This window comes from Halichoerus grypus, chromosome 12 (assembly GCF_964656455.1).
Source record: "Halichoerus grypus chromosome 12, mHalGry1.hap1.1, whole genome shotgun sequence".
Taxonomy (NCBI): domain Eukaryota; kingdom Metazoa; phylum Chordata; class Mammalia; order Carnivora; family Phocidae; genus Halichoerus; species Halichoerus grypus.
In genome coordinates this window covers 48114201-48123273 of record NC_135723.1, presented here as the reverse complement: position 1 = coordinate 48123273, position 9073 = coordinate 48114201, and positions in this window count along the sequence as shown.

The window sequence follows — 9073 nt, the reverse complement described above, 5'->3', positions numbered from 1 at the left end:
TAAAACACACATAGGCTATGTATGCTGAAACATAAAAATGTTGATGAAATAGATTTTAAAAAGGCCTAAATACATATACCATGTTCATAAATTTGACAGTTCAGCATAGTAAAGTTATAAATTCTCCACAAACTAATACATGAGTTTAATGATATTCTACCAAAATCCAAGCAAGTCCTTATATCTAGAATATATAAACTCTCAAAACTCAACAATAATGATTTAAAAAACTGATTAGAAAAATATGCAAAAGATGTAACAGACATTTCACCAAAGAAGAGGCACCAGTCGCAATTACTGTATGATCCAGAAATTAATCCTAAAGCAATATAATGCATGTTCATACAAAAACTGGTTCCTAAATGTCCATAGCTCTGTTTAACTATTACCACCAGTTAACCTTTTGGTCCAGTGGCTTCTGCTACCATTAAGCTGGACTCAGCTGTGATTCTCTGCATTTGCTTGCCTCTCCAGCTTTTAGGTGGCAGTTGCCCTGTGACTACAAATTTCTGATTGATCTGAAAAAAATCATTGATTTTCAGTTTATTCAGCCATTTTTTTAAATGTGAGAATGGCAATAATGATTTCTGAGATCTTTATATGTCAGATTTGAGGCTGTAAGTCAAAAAACTACCTTTTTTTTTCAACCAGCAAGTCATTCTTGAAAATTCTCAGGTGTAAACTCCCATGACAAAAACTTCCATGTCATTTACTTCCCGGTTTTACATGATTTACCTCATGCTCTTCTTTATTCTCTTAGCACTACTTTTGTTAAGCTATCACTTTTTTTTTTTTTAAAGATTTTATTTATTTATTTGACAGAGAGAGACACAGCGAGAGAGGGAACACAAGTGGGGGAGTGGGAGAGGGAGAAGCAGGCTTCCCACCGAGCAGGGACCCCGATGCGGGGCTCGACCCCAGGACCCTGGATCATGACCTGAGCCAAAGGCAGATGCTTAACAACTGAGCCACCCAGGCATCCAAGCTATCACTTTCATCTGTAATCTTCAAATTGCTTTTCTGGGATTCACCTAGTTTAAAGTCCTTGATCTTGGGGAAATATGTGTCTTTCATCTTTGTATTTACAGTGCCTAACACCATATCCAGCACATAGAACAGGATTTTCTCGTGCAAGGATAATGAATATTATGATGAATGTAATGCCTAACCTTAAGAAGTCACATGTTTAGTAGGAGTACCAGGAACTGGTACCAGAAAATTCCTAATAGGAATTTTATCTGCAATGTGAAAAGTACAACAATTGCTGAGTGCATGGGTGCTATGAGGGTCAACAAGAGGAGAAATTGCATGTTTTCCAGAGCAGAAGGGACCTCCTATGAAAGAAAGGGTTGCTGTGAGCCAAGCAAAGCAAGGGATGGTCATAGGGGAATCAGAGAAGATGTGTGTGAAAATGAATGACAGCATGGTGGGGTAAATATTCACTGACCATGGGCTGGCTGAAGCTGAGCAAAATGCTTAATAGCATCATATTTCTTAATGAAGTGGAATACCACATCACTTGCTCTGAGTGAGAAGGTTGAGCAAAGTGGGAGAACCATGAAGTCTGAAATAGTATATTAAAAAACATAGAGTGATAATAATAACAATTTTTTACACAATGAAGGAAACCATCAACAAAACAAAAAGACAGCCTACTGAATGGGAGAAGGTATTTGAAAATGATATATCCCATAAGGGGTTAATACCCAAAATAAAAAACTTAAAATAGCTCAATATAAAAAAAAAATCTGATATAAAAATGGGCAGAGGACCTGAATAGACATTTTTCCAAAGAAGACATATAGATACATGAAAAGATATTCAGCATCACTAATCATGAGAGAAGTGCAAATCAGAACCACAATGAGATAATACCTTTCAACTGTCAGAATGGCTAGAATGAAAAAGACAAGAAATAACAAGTGTTGGTGAGGATTCAGAGAAAAAAGAACCCTCATACACTGTTGATGGGAATATGAACTGGTAAAGCCAATGTGGAAACCAGTATGAAGATTTCTCAAAAACTTAAAAATAGGATTACCATAAGATCCAGTAATTCTACTACTAGGCAGCTACCCCCCCAAAACAAAAACACTAATTCAAAAAGATATATGCATCCCTATGTTTATTGCAGCATTATTTACAATAGCCAAGATATGGAAGCAACCTAAGGGTCCATCCATAGATGAATGAATAAAGAAGAGGTGGTATATTTATACAATAGAATAGTATGCAGCCATATAAAGGATGATATTTTGCCATTTGTGACAACATGGATGGACCTAGAGGGTCCCTAGAGGGTTTCACTTATGCTGAGTGAAGTAAGTCAGACTGAGAAAGACAAATACCATATGATTTAACTCATATATAGAATCCAAAAAAGAGGGGCATCTGGGTGGCTCAGTCGTTAAGCGTCTGCCTTCGGCTCAGGTCATGATCCCAGGGTCCTGGGATCGAGCCCCACGTCAGGCTCCCTGCTCCACGGGAAGCCTGCTTCTCCTTCTCCCACTCCCCCTGCTTGTGTTCCCTCTCTCGCTGTGTCTCTCTCTGTCAAATAAATAAATACAATCTTAAAAAAAACAAACAAAAAACAAAACAAATGAATAAACAAACAAAAAGCACAATCAGATCTATAAATACAGAGAACAAACTGATGGTTGCCAGAGGGAAGGGAGTGGGGGGATGAGCAAAATGGGTGAAGGGTAGTGGGAGATACAGGCTTCCAGTTATGGAGTGAGTAAGTCACAGGAATAAAAGGTACAGCATAAGGAATATAGTCAATGATATTTAACAGTGTTGTGTGGTGACAGATGATAGCTATACTTGTGGTGAACATAGCATAACATATAGAGATGTGGAATAACTATGTTGTATACCTGAAACTAATGTAACATTGTGTATTAAATATACTCAATTTTTTTCAAAATTATAATAATGACCTTTGACAAATTAAATAGGGGACAGTGGTTTAAAACAAGGAGAGGCAACATGGCAGGAACAGAGAAGCGTTTCTTGCAAAAGGCAATATGAGAGATGGTCTGTAAGTAGGGAAGAGGTGGATATATGTGGGGCAATCATGTGTGGTGCATGCCTACAAGAGAAGTAGAGCCTTGAGTGACCATTACAATCATGAGAAAGACAATGGTGATGAAATGGACAACTTGACAGGTTTCCACTACAATAGTTAGCTTTGGCATTGGCATTCACTTATCTTACTTAGTGGCAGCTAGGGTTAAGAAGCAATAATGAATTTTATGGCTGAATCTATATAACACTAAATACTTTTCATTTTAACTCCATGAAACAATTCTGGCTTCTTATGTAATGTTTTCAACAGCCTCCTGTTTGATCCTCCTGGTGCTTGTCTCTTTTTATTCTGATACATTGCAATCATTACCACCAGATGAATTAACCTAACCACTCCCCCAATGAATTCATCCCTCTCATGAAAACTCAGAATCTAGCTGATGATGTTCTTGTTGCAGGCAAGTTAAACTGACTCTGGCTACTTGATAATACTCTTCAAGAAATATAAAGTGGTTCATAGGCTGAAATAAACCACAATACAACCAGGCTTAGGAAGGTTAGAAAACAGATTTGTTTGAATATCTGGATAAAAACATTTGGGAGTCTTTTTCTTGGAATTTGTCAACTCCAATAGCTTCACTTGGTTTGGGAACCTCAGTTTTCTAGGGAGAAAGACTAGTCAGCTTAACTTAGATTCCCTTGGCCTTGGGAATAGGGTGTTTTTATTTACATTTCAAAAAAAATTATATCCAAAGAAAAATCAGAGTTTGTTACTAGAAGATAGGGAACTGGACACTGAGTAGGAGTAAATAGAAACTAAAACAAGTCCAAAACAATCAAAGTCAGATGGGCTTTGAACATAGTCCAAATATCTTAGCCTCATAGGCAACTTCTTTTTTTCTCTGGTTTCTATATACTGTTTTAGTGTCCTAAAAAATTTCCAATTTATTGTTGTATAAACAGTCAGAAAATGCATAACAAAAAAATGGCCCATTGATTTAATTAATTGCCTTCCTTTTTTATTTTTACATCTTTGGTCTCCTATCCTAGGTTAAATGAAACAGTGTTGCTACAGTTGGACTTCTCTGGGCCATGGTACCTAGATGCTTACTCTATAGCTTAAGGCACTCATGAGAGCCTCAGGTGAACATGCACATCTTTCCCAGATGATTTAGATTTGGAAAAGCCAATATGTGTTTTGAAGGGAAACAAAGAAAAGAAAGAGATTTACCAACTCTTCCTGAATTTATTAATTTTATGTAGATGTGCATAATTAATATATCATTAAACTTGAGTGCCCTTCTGCCAAGCATTGGACTAAGTGTTGGAGCTATAGTGGCAAAATAAAAATAGCAGAATCCTGCCCCTCATAGAACTTAAAATTAGTGATATTGACAAAATAGTAAGCAAATAAACAACAAATATACTGTATAATTAATAATTATCCTAAGCTGTATGAAAGCAAACCATAAACACTTATTCTCCAACACCAGACTGTAAAGTTTACATAATGTAAAATCAACTCTTTAAAGTATTTTCAGCATTTGGACAGATCCCTACACAAACACATTTATTGATGCTGTGATAATTTTGGCAATGTTTCTTATTCCAGACATTTTTCAAAGAACTAAAGCACAAAGGCAAATAAGATATAGTCCTTCCTTCATTGAGTTTATGATATAATGAGGGAGAGCCACAGAAAAACTAACTATAATAATATATTATGTTTCACTGCATGTATACATTGTGAAGTTAACATAGTTATTAAAATGCATAAATTGGGCACCTGGGTGGCGCAGTCAGTTATGCGTCTGCCTTGGCTCAGGTCATGATCCTGGGGTCCTGGCATGGAGCCCCGCATCAGGCTCCCCGCCCAGAGGGAAGCCCGCTTCTCCCTTTCCCTCTGCTTCTGTCTGCCCCCCCAACTTGTGCGCACTTGCTCTCTCTCTGTCAAATAAATAAATAATCTTTAAAAAAATAAAATAAAATACATAAATTAATGGCTCTATTATTCTTTACCTTGACATGAAGTATATCTGATACAAACTATTAGTTATAATAAGTATGCAAATACTTGAAATAGATTATAACATGAAAAATGTAAGGAATCTTGAATTCACAGTTAATGAGGATATTAAATTGTCAAGAATTCTATTTCCACGTGATTTAAAGTTAATATAAATTTTTGACATTTCAGGTGTTAGGTACATCAGTACTGATTAAACATAAATTAAGCAATTATCTGTTATACTGCCTTAAGCATTCTAATTTCAGATCTTAAATGATATTTACCTATTAGAAGTAGAGAGGCATTATTGTGGAGCTATTAAGAATATGAGGTCTAGAGTCAGCTAATGAAGATCCAGTGTCTTTGCTGCTCATCAGAGGTTTTGGTCCTTGGATAAATTAAGTTCTTTGTACTTCTGTTTCTTCATCTGAAAATTGGAAATAACAAGAGTATCCGCCCCATAAAATAGTTGTGATAATTAAATGTGGTGCCATTATTTAGTATATGCTCTGAGGTTAGTGGCTAGCATAAAAGTGTTTGCTCTTACTAAAAGTGAACATATTTTGGTGGACAAAAAAAGGAAACATAAAGTTAACATAAAGTTGTATGTTCTTCTAAGTTTTTTGTTTGTTTTTTGTATTTTGGAGTAAGTCTTTCCAAGAAAAAAAATTGTTTACTATATGTATTAGTTTTTCTCCTTTTCAAATAATATATATTTTGTTTGTATAAAGTATCATGACATCACAGCTTCCCAGGATTATCACAATGGGTGACAATTTTTGCCTAACAGTTTTGACGTCAATTTCTATTGATGTAAAAGTGCTTATTTCAGTGTTTCATGGAACTATTCAACCTCAAAAGCCATTTTTAGATAAAGCATCCAGGGCAAATATGGTCTCTGAATTCAGGTCATGCCAACTGAGAAAAATGTGACTGCTTTTTTAAAAATATATTTAGCCATTGTCTGTTTTAATTATGCAATTTATTTTTAATTTGCAAACTGACATGTAGTGAAGTCCATTTGCAAAATAAATTTTTCATACTGTCTAAGAAACCTTAGTTGTAAACATTGGGCTGGATATGGTTATAAGTATTTAGAAAATCTCCAATGAAAATTATTTTTCTTTCTATTTCTACAAATTATTAAAGTTCCTCTTCACAATACTCTTAAGAAGAGCTTCAAAGCTGAATCTTAGTAACGTAATGTATACATGATATTGGTATAGGTAAGAATGATGAAGCTATGAAAAACATATAAAAAGGTTTAGAAAAAGACCACATTGTGCAAAACACTCCCTTTTTCAGGAGACCTTCCTTTATGCTGAGTTTTTTGAGAATCTGACATTTAAAAATATGGTTACAATAGGAAGACAAGAAATTATTCACTGTAGGGTAAAATGAATTGACTTCAATAAACATACCTGTTTGGGGACTGTACAAGGTCACATATAGGATCAAACTTTTCCTCCTTTGTACTCTGCATGCTAGGAAATCAATAAGAAGCCAGCACAGATATGAGGGATTCTTAATCTCAGGAAACAAACTGAGGGTTGCTGGAGTGGTGGGGGGTGGGAGGGATGGGTGGCTGGGTGATAGACATTGGGGAGGGTATGTGCTATGGTGAGCACTGTGAATTGTGTAAGACTGTTGAATCACAGACCTGTGCCTCTGAAAAAAATAATACATTATACGTTAAAAAAAAAAAAAAAAAGATAGTAGGAAGGGAAAAATGAAGGGGGGGAAATTGGAGGGGGAGACGAACCATGAGAGACTATGGACTCTGAGAAACAAACTTAGGGTTCTAGAGGGGAGGGGTTGGGGGGATGCGTTAGCCTGGTGATGGGTGTTAAAGAGGGCACGTATTGAATGGAGCACTGGGTGTTATATGCAAACAATGAATCATGGAACACTACATCAAAAACTAATGATGTAATGTATGGTGATTAACATAACATAATAAAAAAAGAAACTTACTGTGAAACATAAAAAAAAATAAAATAAAATGCGGAATAAATGTTATCAGTAAAAAAAAAAAGAAGCCAGCACAAAAACAAGAGTTCAATTTTTAAGAAACATTTATTGAAGCTTACAATATGCTTCTCTATTTGCAAATACACTTTATTATATGAATATTTACTTCACAGCCAGTATAGACTGAAAAGGTTAACTGAAGAAATGCATCCTCAGTTTCTCTAACTTCAAGGACATATACCACACAGATTATTAATTTCACTACAGTGAATATAAAGATAACAACTCTTGTTATTAAATTTCCACAATCTTATAGCATTTGCCTTTTTAATAAAATGCTCTGTTAAATCCACCCCAAATCAATCTCTATGTATATGCATTTTTAATACATAGTTCAGGTAGCTATGATTCCTGTTAAATTTTTTTTAAAAGATTTTATTTATTTATTTGAGAGAGAGAGAGAGAGAGTGCACGCTCATGGGCAGGGGGAGGGGGAGGGGCAGAGGGAGAAGCAAACTCCCCACTGAGCAGGGAGCCCAACACAGGGCTCTATCCCAGGACCCCAGGATCAGGACCTGAGGTGAAGGCAGATGCTTAACTGACTGAGCCACCCAGGTGCTCCTCCTGTTACAAATTTTAATACAGATTCTTCTTTTCAGGTTCCTTGCCATTCTAGATGTTATAGAAATCTGTTTCAATTTAATAAAAATTTACTTTAAGGTTAAATCACATAAGATACAATAGAAAACATTTAAGCCTCCACCCAAACAAAGAAAACCCCTACCCTTCATCTTAAGGTAGTCTTGTCTAAAATGTAGATAAGATAAACCCTATTTTTTAAAAGATTTTATTTATTTATTTGAGAGAGAGAGAGCATGAGCAGAGAGTGGGAGAAGCAGACTCCCTGCTGAGCAGGGCTTGATTCCAGGAACCTGAGATCATGACATGAGCCAAAGGCAGACGCTTAATCGACTGAGCCACCCAGGCATCCCAAGATAAACCTTATTTTACCAGTTAAATAGCTTAAATCTAAAGTATCTATTTGCTTGAAATATATAGCCTGCTGTTTTAAATATTTAGCGGCTAAATGAAAGCTATCTCTTCTCTTTTAAAAAATGACATTTAAAATAATTTTTGTTACAACTCCGTATCAATACAATTGAAAAATCTTTGAATGCCTTCTGTTCGTAGGGCTTTGTGCAAATATAAATATAAATTGGCCTGTAAGTCCAATGAAGAGACAAACAAATAAATGGCCTCCAAAGTGTTAGAGAGACTGATGGGATATCATTCTAGGATTAGAGAAGGCCCAGGAGAGGAATTAATTAAATCTACCTATCTGGCTTCTCAGAAAAAAAAAAAAGAAAGAATGAAAAGAAAAAAGTCACAACAGAATATGTATGCTGTGTTTTTAAAACAAAAAACATTGGTCTAAATAATAGTGACGTCATGCAATATAAAATCTGGCCATTTTTAGGAATTTGTCTTGAAATTCACTGTGTGGATGACCATTGCTAAATCAATTATACTGTAATCCACATCCATCATGGAGACAGCCAAATAAATGGCTAGGCTATATTAGAGTTTGCTAATTTCCCACATAAAACTTCAATTTCAAAACTACAATTTCTCTGTCACAAGCTTTCTATTTTGTGCTTTAAATCATGTTTTGCTGCATTTTCTATGGTTCCTTAAGTATGTATGTAGCTGTGGACTTCATGTGTTGTGGGTGCTTAAGAAAGTTTGATTGAAGTCTTCTTCAGTAATTCAGGTGATTTATCACTGTTCAGTCAGACTTCTTTACAACATGAATTACCCTCTTTGAAGTAGAGGGAGAATTCTCTCTAATTTAAAAAATTATCTCTTAGGGTCAGCAGTATGCTTGCTGTCCCCAGGGAAATCATGTAGAGTCTGCCAGTGTCATTCAGTTTAAAAAATTAAATAATTGGAAAGTCAAGTACGTAAACATTAACCCCAGAAATCATGACTCTCATGAAGGAAGAGGTAAAAGTCCTTGTGTGTGTGTGTGTGTGTGTGTGTGTGTGTGTGCGCGCGCGCGCGCACGCA